This window comes from Thermobia domestica, chromosome 17 (genome assembly GCF_964235325.1).
Source record: "Thermobia domestica chromosome 17, izTheDome1.hap1.1, whole genome shotgun sequence".
NCBI lineage: Eukaryota > Metazoa > Arthropoda > Insecta > Zygentoma > Lepismatidae > Thermobia > Thermobia domestica.
Window position 1 is genome coordinate 81,421,823 of NC_137470.1, and position 18,306 is coordinate 81,440,128.

The 18,306-nt window shown below is 35.7% G+C and overlaps 1 protein-coding gene across 2 annotated transcripts in view; it reads left to right on the forward strand.

Moving 5' to 3' along the window:
- LOC145673783 (adenylate cyclase type 2-like) overlaps window positions 1-18,306 on the forward strand; it is a 1,485,668-nt gene that overhangs the window by 908,429 nt on the left and 558,933 nt on the right. The gene's annotated exons all lie outside the window — the stretch shown is intronic.

Consider the following 18,306-nt stretch of genomic DNA (forward strand, 5'->3'; position numbering starts at 1 on the left):
AGAGATTTTCCTTGGGCTTTACAGCACAAATAAAAATAAGCATAATAGCCACATACGGATGAACCAAGACTTTGCATTTGGCTATTATTATATTTATAGTACATACAATGAAGTTTTAAGAATGCAACATGTTGTGGTACATAAGGAGGAAGGCCATAGCTGTCAAAATATTCTCCAACACCGCGATGATCAATATAAATTGCAATCCAATGACTTCCTAGTTTTGTGGATGGATCTGTATTTACAATGATTGCCAGAGGAAGAGAAATCCGTGAGGGCAACTCATCGCTTGCAAATACCCCGGTAAAATGATTTCTGAACAATGGACTACCGTGTAAAGCACTAGCTAATTGTAATGTATTCAACATCGTGAATGGAAATGATACATAACGTATACGTACCTTGTAATTTAAAAGTCCAGGATAATGTTGCGCTGGTGGTCGATCTCTAGGAGTGAGGAAAACTCTCCATACACAATACAGTTTGCAGGTGCTGCTAATTTCTCTTGGAAATGAACTTCCAATCGGATGGCTCCATGTCGTTGTAAATTCCAATAGTGACAATCTCCAGCAGAAGAATCGGGAGTTAGGTCAAATACAAACAGTGTATATCCATTCTTGTAGTCGGCTCTTGAAATTGTATTTCCAGTATTGGTAAAATGTATGCCAGAGCCTGAGAACAATGTGTGGTACGATGAAATGTAGAGATTTTCTTCAAAGTTGGGTTGCAACGGTTTTGAAGGTACAGCTTTTCCATCCACGTACAGTGTAAAGAAATTAATGTTTAAATGTCGAAATTCAAATGGATTGGTGGTAATAGTTCCACTGGATGCTTCATTCGATGTAAATCCTACAATAATACGATTTGGCAATGTTCCCATAAACAGGTTATCAATAGTTTTGGATTGTATATCCTTCGGGATGGTAAATGATTTCATTTGAACCCTTGTCAGAGGATACTTTGCCGGTGTAGATTGTAAAATTTTATTGTGTGCCAATTTAACACTAGGGCTAATGTTGACTTTTTTCACCTGCAACGATGCATCTAGAATATTGATTTTTGCATTGACACCACTTTCACCGGCCATGAGACAAAAGTTTGGTTTTGCAGGAATAAGTTTCACACGTAATTCCACTCCATGAATTAAAAATTTATCTTGATTAAAAATGTCACAATGAAGATGTCCAATCATATCGAATTTCATACTTTGTTTTGTCAGTTCATAGCGTTGTTGAAATCCTTTGTTCTCACTAGTGGTTGCGTTCATATGACCAGCCGTATCTTGAAACCACATTGCTGTTTGTAAATGTGTATTTTTAGCTCCATCACTATAATTGAGCAGTTTTTCCATGTACGAACGATATGGATGATTATGTGACGGAAATGAAATCAGTTTATTGTTCAAGTAGATTTGTACTTCACTAAACATAGCATTTAGAAAATCATTGACAGGTGCAATTGCTTTATCCGTATTGGTGAAGGAAGAACCATCTGGTTTCACAATTTGTGCTTGGATATACAATAAGGTTTGTGGCAAATCAATGTATTCATCACTGCTACCACTCACTACAAATTCTATTGGTGAATTTTCAGCTATTGAACTAATTGGTTTGTAGCCTATAATACGATTGTCCAGAACACTGGTTTGCGTGGGCAACGTTGAAAAAATGTCCAATTCACTTTTTACACATTCACAGGATTGATGATGTAAGAAAGCCATCGTTGAATTAATCAAAAATATCTGGTGACGATGCCAATGATTTCTTCTTCTTCTTATGTGATAATTTACGTCTCTTCGTAGGATTGATGGTGTTGTTGATCGTTGGAAGGTCAACCTCAAACTGAGAGCAGTCATCCCATTTTCGTTTATGATATCCACTTCCCAGCATAGTTTTCAACTTATTTTTAGCTTTTTCTTGTAAATTTGATTTTGCCTCTTGCATCCGTTGATGAAACGATTCTTCCAGCGGTTGATTCGAGATCACAACGTCATTAATCATATTGGCACCTGATTTTAATAATTCTTTTCCCACAGTTTTAGCTCCTTGCTTCACAAGTGGTAACACAGAACGAAATAAGCCACCAAGGAAACTTCCAATGCCATGTCCTGCTTGATAGGGACTTCCCACATAGACGTTGCCGATACCGGACAACGCTTGTTTTTGGTAGTATTGCAAATACGGATCAGTCATGACGACGACGACGGAAATGTAGTTTTGTACACACCGTTCCAAAGGTGAATGGCATCCGATGACCTGTGCTATCCCTTATATCGATTTGTATTTGCTCAAAATTCATTTTTTCCACCGGAACATAATGTGCAGGATTGAAGATTTGTACTGCATGACTTCCAAAAGTATGATTCACAGGATCCATGTTGACAATTCGTAGCAATGGTACCATTGTATCTCCAACAATGACAGATTCAATAATGTCACAATAGACGTACATTTGTGATGGTAAACCTAATCGTACATCCGGTGTATATTGTCCCTTTTCCATATCTTTTAAATCACTTTTCGGGTCAAATCCAAGCATTAAACTAACACTTGGTGAAATTTGTACAGAAGTATGGATTTCCTTTTTGGGATGTCTTATGAGGCATATATTATTAGTTGCGTCATGAGATATAAATAAATTGGTTTCTTTATGATGTATATTAATTGCATGAATAAGATCCCGTATATTGTTATAATAGCGAACAGGGATCGTTACAACCTTCCACGGTTCTTGATCATTACTACTTGATGATTTGTAATATATTTTATTGTTTTCACTGTTAATGTTCAGCAAAGAATGTGGATAATGAATCTCTACAATTGCCACCTCCCATTTCTGGCGAAACTCTACACGTCGTTGTAATTTCGTAATATATGAAGTCAATGTATTTTCTGGAAAATAATCCATGGAACTATTACTGGGAAGTGTAACGTAAAAATCTTGATCATGTTCCATTCTTCTTCTTCAATGAAGTTGCAGGGATCCACGAATTGAATGAGGAAGGATATCCTTTCCACTGGACGAGATACTCTTTTCTGCGACCTTTTGTTCTTGTACGTAATATTTTTTCGATGAGGAACGTCGAAGGGAGCGGTACTGGTTGTAATTCTTCTCTGTAGAAAACACCATCGATAAGTTGATGATTTAAATCCTCTAGTCGATACACTGGTGGGTTTCTTGGTACAATGGCTTTTACTCTGAATATTTCCCAAGTCCAGTTCTCGAGGTAACCCTTGTCAAAGATACGTTTTGTTTTACTTATACGAACAGTATCACCAACAGATAAATCCGTATCTTGTTTTGAACGTTGTAGCTTTTTGTCGTATAAGTTATGCCACACCTCCAGTAAATTGTCCTGAGAAACGTTTGCAGGTGCCATTTTAATACTGGAATGCCGACTTTCATTGTATGCTTTTACAAGTAAAGGCAATACTTTGATGTAATTGTATGTTTGATATTTGGTAAAGTATTTCCACATACGATGTTTCAATGTCTGATTAAATCTTTCTGCGATGCTGGCTTTAATATCTGGATCCTTTGTTGTAACATGCTGCACGTTGTGTTTCCTGAGAAACTTTTGTACTGTCTTGTTGGTAAATTCAGTTCCTTGATCACTACGTAGTACAATTGGTTTCCTGTCCTGGAAAATCATTTCAAATGCATTCACTATATCCTCGGCACTTTTTGATTTTAGTGGTACAGCCCATCCGTACCGACTAAACACATCAATCACTGTAAGAATATAGCGGTAATTGTCATTATAGTTTTGAAGTGATTGTAAATCATTTAAATCACATTCCCATTGATCATCAATATTGTTGACAAGATAAAAATCTCTACGGAAACGACGACGTACAGGACGATGTAACGTGTAGGTAGGTTGTTTGTTTAACCAAAGTTTTATTTTGGCTAGAGGTATAGATTTTCCTGTGGCTTGCCATAATTTCTTTGCAGTAGAAAATGATGCAGGATGTGCTGGATTGTAATAAATGGATTTCAACTTTTTGTTCATGGTTTGTACGTTGACCATTGTGGAATGATACGTTTTCTTTTTGGTCGGACTTCTAAAACATCTTCATCATCTTCTTCTTCTTCTTCTTCTTCTCCGGAAGAAAATAATTCAGGTGCCGGTTTTGGTGGTGCAGATCCTTCAGATGCTGTTGTACTATTATGCTTGACAATATAGTTTAATCTTCGTGGATTACCGATCAATTCTTGAGGTGTGTTTGACGATGCAAGGTAGTTGCAAAACAATTCCCAGCCTTGAGGATTAGAATGTTTCCTCGGTCGAGTCACATCACACATTAAATCTACAATATTGGATCCATGTAGTTTATTATCGTTGATGTACACTGTTCCTTTATGATCCCACGTAATTGCGTCATCTTGTTTTAAACGACGGAATAGTAGTTCGGCTTTCTTACGATACATTTGTGGTATTGCGGCTAAAATTTCTTGTTTCGTGCTATCGTCAACATTCGGGACGTCACCATCAGGTTTCATTGATGTAATTGTAAGTGGTATTGGTTCTTCTTGTTTACGTATCACATAAAGATATTTCTGTAATATTCTATTGTACTGATTCCATTTTTCTTCATCACTTGGATACGATGTATTCAATATAGATTGCATTTCACGATCGAGATTAGATTCTCGATTTTCACTCACACGGGATGATGATGCATGCATTCGTTGAAGCATTTCTGGTGGCACTAAAACCATCTTCTTGCTATGTTCCATGATGTTTATTGTTTAAACAAAATACTGGATAACACACTTCCTACAATAGGTGCAAGTAATGCAGGTAAGAATCCTCCTTGTTGTACGGCTAAATGTTTCTTCTTTTTATCCAATGATTTTGTATTGTCCACGAGATAGCGGAGCGTGTTCTTGTAACGCTTTAATCTTGACTTCTGCGCACTTGTCAGTGGAACATTGCCTTTTAAGACATTATAACAACATTCACAAATACTATGAATTAATGAAGCGTCTGCATTGGCAATAATAGCTTTACGCAATCTTGGTTTAGCTTTGTGCAGAGCACGTAGCAGATCAGCGTGTTTCACTGTAGGAGACATCGTGACAGACTAAGTCATTCTTTTCACATGCACAATAATTTAAACATGTTTTGTTGGTACGTAAACATAATGATGCAAATCGTCGGGAAAAATATTTGTACGAAATCGCATTTCATCGGGTGTATCTTGTTTAAGATCCATCAGTAAATAACCATGTGGATTTCTTGTTGCGTCTGCATAACTTTCTTGTAGAAACAGTGGATGCTCAGGCATGATTTGATAACTCATATGCTTGATTTGTGACTTGTCACGTGGATTTTTAAACAACACCAAATACGAACAATTTAAACTCATATTTCTATTTGCTTTACTTTGATGAAATACATTTTGTGTTATAAAAATCACACTAATATTTCGATGATGTGATCCTTTTGTGAACATATCAACAATATCACTATTCACTTCTCGCATATGGTCATCAATAATAATCAAATGTGGTCCATCTTGAGGCTGAAAATCTTTCATTCGTGGAAGTCCTTCGTGAAATTCTACTGGAACTGGCATTGTTGCATACACGTCTTGCCATTCTGCATAATACCAGTATATCTTACGAAATTTTGCATTGATCATGGTTGGGAGATGTGACAGTAATCGCTTCACAAAATACGTTTTTCCACACCCACTAGGCCCTGCGAGAATACAGGTAAATGGATGTTTCCACTGTGTATCCATGATGAACACTAACACCTTGTTTCAAAAATGATGCGTATTTAAAGCGAGTACAAATTTTCTTTTTGTTTTAGTTTGTAAATTCTTGCACTCACTGGTGTGAAAAGGTTAAAACCGTTCATCTGTTTATCGAGTAGTTGAAAACCGTTTATTTGTTAATCGAATAGTTGAAAACCGTTTATTTGTTAATCGAATAGTTAAAAACCGGATAAAGTTTAACGGTTAACCGTGAAAGCTGATCACTGTTTGATTTAAATTCTATTTGAAAATTTTTCGTTTGAAATTTGTTTTGTAATTTTTTTCAAAAATTTTGTTTAAAATTTTTTTTTGTTTAAAAATTTTTGTTTCAAATTTTGTTTAAAAATTTTTTCGTTTGAAATTTTTTTTGTTGAAAATTTTTGTTTTGAAATTTTTTTCAAAATTTTGTTTGAAATTTTTTTCGTTTGAAAATTTTTAATTTTTTTTGTTGCAAAATTTTTGTTTCGAAATTTTTGTTTTGAAATTTTTCGTTTCCAATTTTTTTTTGTTTAAAATTTTTTTGTTTCAAACTAAAAAACTTTTTGTTTGAAATTTAAGTTTAAAAAATGTTCGAATTTTTTGTTTAAAATTTTTTGTTTGAACATTTTTGTTTCGAAATTTTTTCGTTTCAATTTTTGTTTTCATTTTTTTTAGTTTGAAAAGTTGAAAAAAAAAGTTTTAAATGCCAAGAATCTTTCCTAGAGAACATTGACCAGGGACCTCGTCGCGCATCAAAACCAAATCATTGATCACGTGGCCGTACTACACCCGAAGGGTCCTACCAAATTGAAAGGGGATACCCGTCCATACCTTATAACCTTAATTGAGTCAGTAACCGAACACGTGGTTGTACTAAACAAATTTGGTAATAGGACCACCGAAACATATTGAGGTCCTGTACTATGCTTCAATTGGACAATTTCAGTGGACCCCCATTGCCAAAATTTAAGAAGGGTGCAACAATATACCCATGTCTTATAATAAGAAATGAACCCCTGTAATCATAGAATCTCATCAAAGGGGATAAAATGGACCAAAAAAAACAAACATGTGGTACAACGTTTATATTTTGGCAATTTTTGTACCCCTAAAAGGGAACGATGTGGACCATCCAAATTTATCATAATACATGTTAGGGTCCAGTACTATAATACCAAATGTTGAAATTGGGCAATTTCCAAAATTTAAGGGGGTGGGCCAAGGTACCCCTCCCGGGGTGCACGAATGTACCTATGTCTTATGATAGGTAATGGACCCCTATACATGACCATATAATCATATAAGGTAATAGGACCTCATCCAAGGAGATAAATTAGGTCGAAAACCAAACACGTGGTACAACGTATTGCTTACGTTTATAGTTTTGGCAATTTTGTACCCCTAGAAGGGAATGAGGTGGACCACCCAAATTTATCATAATACATATTAGGGTCCTATACTATAATACCCAATGTTGAAATTGGGCAATTTCCAAAATTAAAGGGGTGGGCCAAGGTACCCCTCCCGGGGTGCACAAATGTACCTATGTCTTATGATAGGTAATGGACCCCTATACATGACCATATAATCATATAAGGTAATAGGACCTCATCCAAGGAGATAAATTAGGTCGAAAACCAAACACGTGGTACAACGTATTGCTTACGTTTATAGTTTTGGCAATTTTGTACCCCTAGAAGGGAACGAGGTGGACCACCCAAATTTATCATGATACATATTAGGGTCCGGTACTATAATACCCAATGTTGAAATTGGGCAATTTCCAAAATTAAAGGGGTGGGCCATGGTACCCCTCCCAAATTTTTCAAGGGGTGCATTAACATACCCATGTCTTATGAAAGGTAATGGACCCCTGTATACGCCCATATAACTATATAGGGTAATAACACCTCATCCAAGGGGATAAATTAGGTCAAAAACCCCCGAAATTTAAATTTTTGGCAATTTTTTACCCATAAAAGGGAACGACATAGACACCCAATACTGATAGAGGTACATACTATGGTCCTAGGCTACCATACCAAATTTTTAAATTTGGCAATTTCCAAAATTTAAGGGGGGTGGTCCTATGTACCCCTGCCAAAATTTAGGGGGTGGGCCATGGTACCCCTGCCAAAATTTAGAGGGGGTGGTCCTAGGTACCCCTAGGTCATTGACCCCGGGCCAAGGTCATTGACCTTTGACCTATGACGTCACAAAGGTCGGGGTCAAAGTCCAAAGTTTCCTGAAGTACCGCCATTACTACTAAACACCTTTTGATAAAATTCTGCTACTAATCCACCAATTCCAGGAGTTTTATAACGCTGAAAACTGAGTATTGCATCATGGATCTCATTTTTGGTATATGGTTGCATTAACATGTCGTTATAATCAGATGTTACTGTATAACCTGGCAGAGGCGTAAATTGCCAAACAGGAGTCGTGTTTTGTGATACATTATACAATTCTTGGTATGTATTATGAATGTGAGCTCTAATTTCACTCGGATTAGTTAGTACTTGCTGAGTATTAGAGGTTAATCTCGAAATTAAAGCTCGGTTTTTACGTTTCTTTGTATGAATTAGATGGTATAACGTCATACGCTCGTTTTCTACCACAGTGTTATCTTTACAATAGTAATGAAATTTTTCAGTACATTCTCTCTGCAAATGTAAAATTTTACCTTTATAATACTGCATATCTCGGTACGATATTGGGGAAGTAGCCGATAAACCACTAACAGATTGTAAACATTTCATATAAAATTGCATCTTATGGTTACTATTGGCATTCCTATCTCGAAAGTGATCGATATATAGCCATTTGATTTTGGGTTTCACATATTGCTCCCACCATTTGAGGCTTCCGGTATACCTGTGGCGGTGGTGAAGCCAGACTGACCAGTGCCGATGAAACTGATTAAGAAAATAAGGATCATTTAGACCAAGAGGGGACATTTTCCAGTAGTATCGTCCCCAGACACAGTACGACGAACCAATATTAAATTCAAGAACTAGACCCAAATGATCAGTAAACGGGGCTAAACAGACATCATATTTAACAATCAAATTAACCAAGTCTGGATTACAATAGCAACGGTCAATTCTGGACGCCGCATTACTGCGCACGTAAGTAAAGATATGGTCCTTTTTACAGTAGATAGCAGTGTCAACCAGCCTATATTGAGAAACAAAAAATTGTAGTGCAGGACTATATGATTTTTTTAAAATTCCTCCATTACCCCTGCTCTTGCCGTTTTCTTACGGACTTAGCAGCAGACGCATCTGCCCCTAACTCTGTGATAATCTCTCTCCTTTTTTTGTTTATCTCATCTCTCTTTTCGTTTTGTATACCCAAGTGCTAGGGGGTGGGGCTTTTATGACCTGAGTCCTAGTTTTCTTCTTCTTATATGCGTATCCTTTATTCTAAAAAAAAAGAAACATTTTAAATACATACATGATAACATAGATACAACACAATTTACAAACACACAGTACTCATAATACTACAATTACAATATGACTATCATAGGTGATCTCACCTGTATCTATGAATTGAATTTAACTTTTCTATTTTCATTTCATTTTTTTCTTTTAGTTCATTACCTGTATGACTATTAGGTTTTTCACCTTAAACCTTATTCTATTATAGTTATTAATAACACTTGGTTTTCACCTGTATTACTGTACCTATTGACTTCCTAATTTTGGCGGTCCTCCGCATTTCAGTTTTTATCTACTTTTTTACACGGTCCTCCGCACTTCATATTTCTACTTTAGATCACCATAAAACACTGAAATACTACAACTACACCATTACATTTCCCTTACTACACTACCTTGATAAACACACAAAACACCAAGGACTTGGTTATTAGACTAAGATTGTTTTGGCTATATTTATGATCTTCCTTAGACATGCAGAAATTTTATCTTCTTCTTCTTCTTGCCAAGTCAAGGCTTATTTGCACTCTGTTTATTTCTAATATTTTGCTACACAGACTGCTAAGCTTTAGTCTTTTTTCTTTGTCTCATTATTTCCTGTATTCCATTTAGTTCAAAATCGTTTCTTAGATGTGCTCTTATATTGTGGTCATCTTCGAACAAAGTAATGTTCTCACAGTAAAAGGTTATGTGATCGGGTGTTTGGATATTTCCACAATCACATACGTCATTATCTAAAAGTCCTAATTTATAAAATGTAGTTTTGAATAGTCCATGTCCGGTTAAAAATTGTGTCATGTGTTTATTAAAATGAAGATCTCCCATTTCTAGTCTTTGGTCAATGTTAAGAAAAATATTAAATAATCTTCGGGCTTTGGTGCTATTTGTCCAAGTTTCCTGCCATTTCCTCCTTATATTATTGTCCATTCCCTCCCTCGTGAGAATTCTGTGTTTAAATATTCTTTCCACTTTTACTAGGTTACCCTTTTGCAGCCGGTATCAACCTGCTTGTCTCAGTATTGATAGATATAAGGGTTCTATGCCTAAAAGAACTTGTAGGGCTTCCACAGGTGTAGTACCCATTGCCCCGGTCATTCTTATTAAAATACTTCTTTGAATACTATCTACCTTTGTTCTTATTTTAACATTTTCTAGTAGTCTGTGGCTCCAAGAACTTGAGCCATAAGCAGCGATTGTTACAAATATTGCCTTGTAATATTTTAGACAATGCCTTGCCGACAGTCTAAAGTCTCTTGCCATTATATAAAAAATTTTATTTGCAATTCCGATTATCTTCTCTTTTTGTTTGTTTACATGGACTGCAAAGTTCAGCAACTGATCCAACCATATGCCAAGATATTTAAAAATTTCTACTCTGGAAATGGACTTAATACCAATTTTTATAATAGAATTTCTTTCCAATTTCCCATTAACTAACATGTATTTTTTTATCAGGAGATATATTTAATTTTGTAAATTTACACCAATTCAATATTTTTTCCATAACTAGGTTTGACCTTGCTTCCAATTCCGTTCGGCTTTTTCCATTTATGATTAACGCTATGTCGTCTGCGTAAGCCACTAAGCCAGTTATTTCTTCTAAGTTATTTATGCTTTTAATCCTGGTTGCAACATGATGTCCCAGAGCAGAAGTCCCAATATAGATCCTTGTGGACATCCCTTTGTTATGTTTTTCTTATTTCCATATTAGAAGCTGAATAAGTTACTTCTTTGTCTGTGCAGTAACTTTTGACTAACCATAGAATACCTGCGTCAATCTGTAGGTTCTGCAATTCTTTAAACATGGCCGGCCACCATAAGTTATCAAAAGCGCCAGCAATATCGACAAAAATTACGAGAGTGTACTTTCCTCCTATACCTTTAGCTCATTCTATTAGATCCAAAAGTCTATTTATTGCGTCTGTCGTTCCCTTATTTTTTCTAAAACCGAACTGTAGTTTACACTTGCTTAAGTCCCCTCGCTTAGCATTGATTCGTTTAGCTATTATTTTTTCTAGTATTTTGCCTAAAATGTCCAAGAGGCATATTGGTCTATATGACTTGGGAGAGGTAATCGTACCAGCCTTTTGTTTCTGCAATATGACTAATTTGACTTTCTTCCAGTTTCTTGGGAATGAACCTAATTCAATACATTTGTTATATAACCTGACCAAATATGGTACGCAACTTTGTCTGCAATTTTTATAAATTTCGGATTTCAAGCCATCTGGTACTGGCGCTTTGTTACTTTTTAAATCCTTTATAATTTCCTCTATCTCCTCATTATTAGTTTTTATTTCTTCTAGATTTGAGAGTTCACCTGGATTATAGTTGATATAGTTTTCCCTGTCCTTCCTGTTTTCTTCATTGTCTGTTGATGGGTCGTCATTGGGGAGTAACGTATCTATTATGTATTCCATTGTTTCTTTCATATCGTTTGTGTATGTTTCGTCGTGTTTTTTCATAGTAGACAGCACCAAGGACGGTTGTACTTTATCTGTTATTATTTTGTAAGGCATGCCCCATGGATCAATGCTTAGTTTTTCCTGGCAACATTTCATCATGCCTTATTTTTGTCTATTTTAAGCTTTTCTTTATATTCATTTTTAATTTCAAAATATTGATTTAATCTTATATCCTTTAAATATGGATCTTGTGCCCTTTGGTACTGTCGTCTCTTCGCTTTTAATTTCCTTTTTAACACTTGTAGACCTAAATTCCAAAAATAGGTTGTACCATTTGACCTGTTTTTACTCCTTTTCTTTATTGATTTTTTAACTGCTTCCAACGTTGAATTACCTATTTCTTTTATTCTGTCATTTAGTTCATTTTCATTAACACCGTTTAAGTCTGGTAAACGAATTTCCTTATTTAACTTTTCCCAATCGATCCATTTTATCTTGTAAGGTATACCATGCCCATCAAGTCTTCTAATGCTGTTGTCCGGTTTAACTATATCAAATCTTATTATTTGGTGGTCACTCGTTGTTTAATTGTCTAATACCTTCCAGTTAAGGATGGCCTCTATAAAGTTTGTAGACGCAAGTGTTACATCAATGTTCGTCTCGTTTCCATTCCTGTTTCTGTATGTCGGTGGATTATTAGGCTGATTTATTATAATTAAATTTAGTTCGTTTATCATGTTTTACAACTTTTCTCCTCTTTCATCCAACACGTTGGAATTCCAAGAAGTTGATTTAGCGTTTGCATCTGCACATATTAACAGTTTTTTTTTCTGAGTATGTATTGCAAATTGACATTATGTTTTCTATATATGGTTCTATGGGATGTGAATACTGAAAGTAAGAATTTATCAATAAAAAATCTATTAAACCATATTTTATTTGTATACAATTTGTCAATTTATTTGAAATATGTACAATATTTAAAATCTGTAGTTCATTGTTTAAAACTATTATTGAGGCAAGTGCTTGTCTATCTTCTCTTATTATTCTATAATTAAAATTTGGAGTTTCAAACTCGTCATTTTTAAAATAGGGTTCCTGTAGACATAAGATATCAATTTTCCACTCTATACTTGTTTGAATAATTTCTTCCATAACGACCTCTGACCGCATCGTGTTTAGTTGTAAAATTCTCAGGTTATTATCCATAAAACTTAAGTATGGTAGGTTTCAACCCAGCAATTGGGCCAGTCATTTTTGTGATTGTATATAATGCGGACGTAGAGTCGTACAAAATGTTTATAAACTCTATTCAAGTCTAAATTTAAATTCCTTCTTGCATAAGCCATGTCTACAAGCTCTAGAAATTGTCTTGGATTTGTAGGCAAGTTATTCAGACTTAATTCCATTTCATCCTTGTCTTGTGAGAAAGGAAATACTATCTGATTTCCATTTTCCTTCAGATTATATGTCTCAAGGCTAGTCTTAAAATTGCAGACTGCTCTAATCTGGAGAGTTTTAATGTTAACGCAAAGTTATCATATATATTTGCAGGATCAGTGTTATTTGTTCCGTTAATCCTCTCTAGTCCATCTTGATTTGAAGACTGTCTACAGCTGCTGCTGTTTTGAGCTGCTTCTATCTTCATGATTGTTTTCTGGGCTTCTCGTTCTTCGTGTTTAGAGTTTCCAGAATCCAACGTAGTATTACGACTGACTTTATTCGTGTTCTTTTTCTTCCAATTTCTCTTTAAAATTCCCAAAATTCCGGGATGTTTATTTTCTGTGATGTCAGAGAGTTCCTTCCTTTCACCTCCTTGAAGATCGCTAAGATTTTTATTCTTATCCTGGTTTGTGCCTTCCGCTTCAGCAGCTTCTAGTGATTTATTATTCTCATTTTCCAAGATTCTTACCTTGTTTATTCGTTGTTCCTTGTTCTCATATGTACCCTCTTTGAGATCTTCTATACTAGTTATTTGTGTGGCGACATCTTTACTCTTCTTCATTGTTATCTTAGAAGTATGATTCTCCAACAATTCACTGGTCTCTTCTCGTAATGTAGTATCTGGTTTTCTTAGTTTGTAATCAAACTTTCTCAGCTGCCAATCCACTCCAACATATATATGAGTATTATCTGTTATCATTTTAAAAACGAACTTTTGACTCTCAAAACAATAATAATCTTGAAAAACAGACAGCACCTCCCTAGGCTGTTTTCTCCATAGACCCATACCTATTGCCGGAATTATTATTTGCTTATATGTTAAGCACCCGTTGTTTTTCTCGAAGAAATTCAAAATTGTTGCTAGATCCTCTAAAAATGTTTCTTTACATGAAACAACGTGTATGAAACTACATCCGTATATGTTTGTGCTATATAACGCCTTTATTATTTTTCCCTTTCCATCAAGTAATTCGAGATCTTTGAATTTTCTAATGTCAAATTTTTCGTGAGAATTGGCTACAATTCTTGCAAAACCTTCCGGGAAGGTCTTTATATTTGGATTTATAAAGTGTAACATGCATATTCCTTCAATTTTTACATCGATAGTTCCTGGTTTCACAATCAGGCGTTTTGGAATATTTTTTCCCAACGTTACGTCAGGTATATTGTTCATAGCCCAATTCAGAAACTTTTCTTCACTTTTCTTTAAATTGTAATCTCTCATTCTTAATGAGTCACTTTGCATTTTTGAAATATTGTTTCCTTCTTTTAATTTGTTTCTCCTACTTGACATGTTGATACTGTCGCTTATCCCCGCTTGTTTTGTATGCTGTTCTGTCATATTATTCTCAGTTTCCGCCGCCATAATCATACTTGGCTTCCTCCCTTGCGTAGAAATATTTATACGTCAAGCAGTCTTTTTCAACCTATGCGTTGCATTTCTTCTTCCTGATTTGACAGGGGATACATACTTTTGTTTTTTCCAGACTCTTGCAGGCGTTTTTCTCATGTTTTTCTTCTCCACAATGGGCACATCTGACTTCCTGTGCACGACAATATCGTGCTATGTGTCCATAATCCTTACACTTGCTGCATTTTGCTACGCTTAAGAATTCCTTTACTGAAAGCGACTCATACATAATGAAAATTCGCTTGTTGTGTACTAACTTCCTGTAAATATTAAACGGGGCCTCGAGAACAAGGTGGCATTTAGCTGCATCTTTTGGGCCAGTTCGAAACTTAGCCTTCATCTCTTTCCCTGCTTGCTCTTTCTCATTCTCTTCCAGGTTTTGTTCAATGGGCGTCTCAATTAGGAAGACATCGGAATACGTTGATGGTATATTATATACTATAAACTGAGGATTTCTTCTCTTTCTTTGTTCCATTTTGAACTCTTCCAGTAGTTCTTTGTTTTTCTGTAGCTTTTCTAAGTCTTCCTTTGTGGCAGTCTCGATAATAAGTGTATGTCCTGTTGCTCTAGTTGCCATTATTTTAACTTTCTCTGAATTTCCTTAGCATCCATCTCTTTCTTGGCTCCTCTAAGAAAGATTGCCGGGTGTTGTTTCTTAACAGCTTCTTTTATTGTCTTTGTTCGTAATGTATCTTCATTTTTGGTAGCTTCGGCATATGTCAAAGCTGGAAATTGGTCATGGTTTGACTGTATAAAATTCTGCTTATTTTTTAGTTCATGATTTTCTTCTATGAGTTTGTCGTTTTCCTCTTATAATTCTTTTACCTGTTCCTTTAAACATGCAATGATACCCTCCAGTTTTGATTGGTATGCTAGCCATTCCGCATATTTCTTCTTTAACGTTTCTATTTTATACCTGCCTACTTTACTTGATTCGAGCGTATTGTCTATGAACTTTAGTGATTGTTTGTATATTTTCCAATTTTCTTTCTCTTCTTCATCTGTGTCTGTGTCTCTCGTACTTAAAGTGGGTGATGCTAAATCATTTTGCCTCCTTGGTGATTTGATCCCTGACTGAGAGAGTTGGGCATCCAACATCTCTTCATAACTCCCAAAACTTCCCCTAGCTGTTCTTTCATCCCTGAGACGCGATTTATCTCTGTCCTTGTCCATCTTCGGAAAAACTCAGCCCCTTAATTTTACGGATAACCCTCTCCATTCAAGCGTAATGCGGGTTGTCTATAGGCTGCTTACACAACGCGAAGTAACAATATTATAATATACAGTTTATACAAGTTCTCACTAAACGTCTCAAATACTATGCAACCCACCTTACCCCTGAGCCATGCGGATTGCCCAACAACCAGTCATTTCTATCATAAGAACTATATCTTTGTAAACCACAAACACGTAATATGAAATATGCATGAAATATGAAGCAATTACGCCTCAGATGTTATGCAACCACCCTTGCACAACGATCAAGGAGTTGCCTAGTTATGAGTCAAAGTCGAAACTGAATAAATACACTATTAAGCAGTCAATCATAACATAAAATCATTGTTCAGCATTCGTAATAGTCAATAATCGCACTCGCTTCCTGTTAATCGTTAAAATGTTCAATTCTTGTCACTGAAAGACGCGACTTTAAAACATTCACTCATGCCCGGTTGCACCAACCGAAGATTAAGATCGGATAAGATAATCCATTGATTATTTTTATCTTTGGATAAGAATCTTACATCGTTGCACCAACAATTTGTGAGAAAAGGTTAACTTATCCACGAGTAATCGGAAGCTGTATAAAACTATGACGTTTATGACATGACGTCATGCGATATCATGCATTTGATTGGCTAAAACAGTGCAGTAACAACTGAAAACTGATTCGCGTAGCATGTGATAACTTTTGTACTAGATATGGGAAGAATGCGGGTGAAGTTGACTGCTCGGGAAGGCAAATATGTTTTAATACTTTTGGACAAACATATCCTTTAACAAATAATAATAATAAAGTCATATCAAATACTAAAAAGAAGCTGTTTCTGATATTCCAATATATATATATACGAGCGCTTTTTTTTTTTTTTTGGATAAGCGGAATGGCGTGGAAGATGAGCCGGCGAGAGCTCATGTAGTTCGGATCTTACATTAAGTTGTAGGACCGCATCTTATATAGCCTCGCTGCTGAAAGGGATGCTAAACTCCAAACCAAATCAAATATAGATATTAAGGGTCCAAATATTAAATTGAAAAAAAATAATAGAAGAATAGCTTTGTTCTAGCAGATCAAACTCCTTTATCCGGCTGTTAAGAGACATTTTCAAGTAAGGGTGGGTAGTCCATGTTTCTTAAATAATTTTTGACTACAAACTACGCTAAGCTTCACACAAATACCGTCTTGTTTAGAATCCAACGCTCGGTATTTGCACTGAAGTATAGGATAGGATAGGGAGAAGTAGAGAATATTAGGGTAGAATACGGTAGCGTAGGGTAAGTTAGATTACGTTAGCTCAATGCTTTGCCATTTTTTTTTTCAAATGTAGGGTAGAGTAGAGTAGGTTAGATTACGTTAGCTCAATGTTTAACCACTATTTTAAAAAGTAGGGCAGAAAAATGAAATGAAATCTTTAAGTTTAACGTCCCACGATTATGCCATTTAGGCTAAGGAAGACAAGTGAATGATAGAATTGGTGGACCCTGAGAAAACCCACGGACACGATCTTGTCCAAAACAAATTTACTTGGCCTGCAATCAAACAAGGTACTCCACGCACCAGAGGTAAGCGCTCCAAATGTAGAGTAGAGTAAGTTAGGTTACGTTACGTTAGGTTACCTTACAATCAATATTTAGGCCATTATTTTGAAGCCTAGGGCAGAGTAGGAAAGGTTAGGTTAGGTTAACTCATCATATTGCCATGTCTCACCATCACACTGTATTTAACAGTTATATGAGTATGAGTGGAGGAATAATGGGGACACCAACAATGAGGTTACATATCTCCGTCTCGCCCCCCACGACTCTGTTCGGACCACCTTTTTAAAATCCAAATTTTGATATAGATTTACATCTACATCGCCTTGCCAGTTCCGCTGAAAAAAAAAAGGTTTAAGTTTACACTTCTGCGCTATCGTATGGGTCCACTAGCTTCGCCCTGCCCCGACTGGGTAGGTAGCATTTGCGCTTTATAGTGGTCACCTAGCACAAGTTGTTTTATGATTTTTGCACTGTAGTTTTCATGCCATACCTATATCCGGACTCCATATTTATACGAATATATTGATTTTTTATTCCAAGCTGTAAAAGTTTATACGTATATGTTTTCAAGATAATTGACTTGTAACTCAACCTAACCTAACCTAAAGCTTAAGTTTAGAGTTGCTCCTCCAGTTTCATACCTACAAAAAAGCAGTAAAAACATCAAAACGTGCAGTTTTACTATCCGGATCCATAGTATAAGCAGTAGTAGTAGTAAGAGTAGGAGCAGGAACGGGTTAAAGGGTTCTGTTCTTGACATAAAATGGGCACGCTGCTGAATCATCGAACATTCCGCGTCTTGCAAATAGTACCCACTTCTACATATCTTTTCTCGTATTAAACATAACTTTACTGCCAAAGTTACATACCTAAACAACGCATAAAAACTCCAAACCATCATTTCTTATCGCATTTCTCCTGTAAATTTTCCTAATTTTTGTATAAAAAAACGGAGGGGTAACTCTAAACTTAACACTAATCTAATATAATGTTATCTAATCTAATCTAACGAAATGTATTTTTTCGTTTCGATTTTCGTGTAGTCCGGCGATACAGCACAAATGCTCAAATTAACATAACACATTACTAACGTAAATTTCACA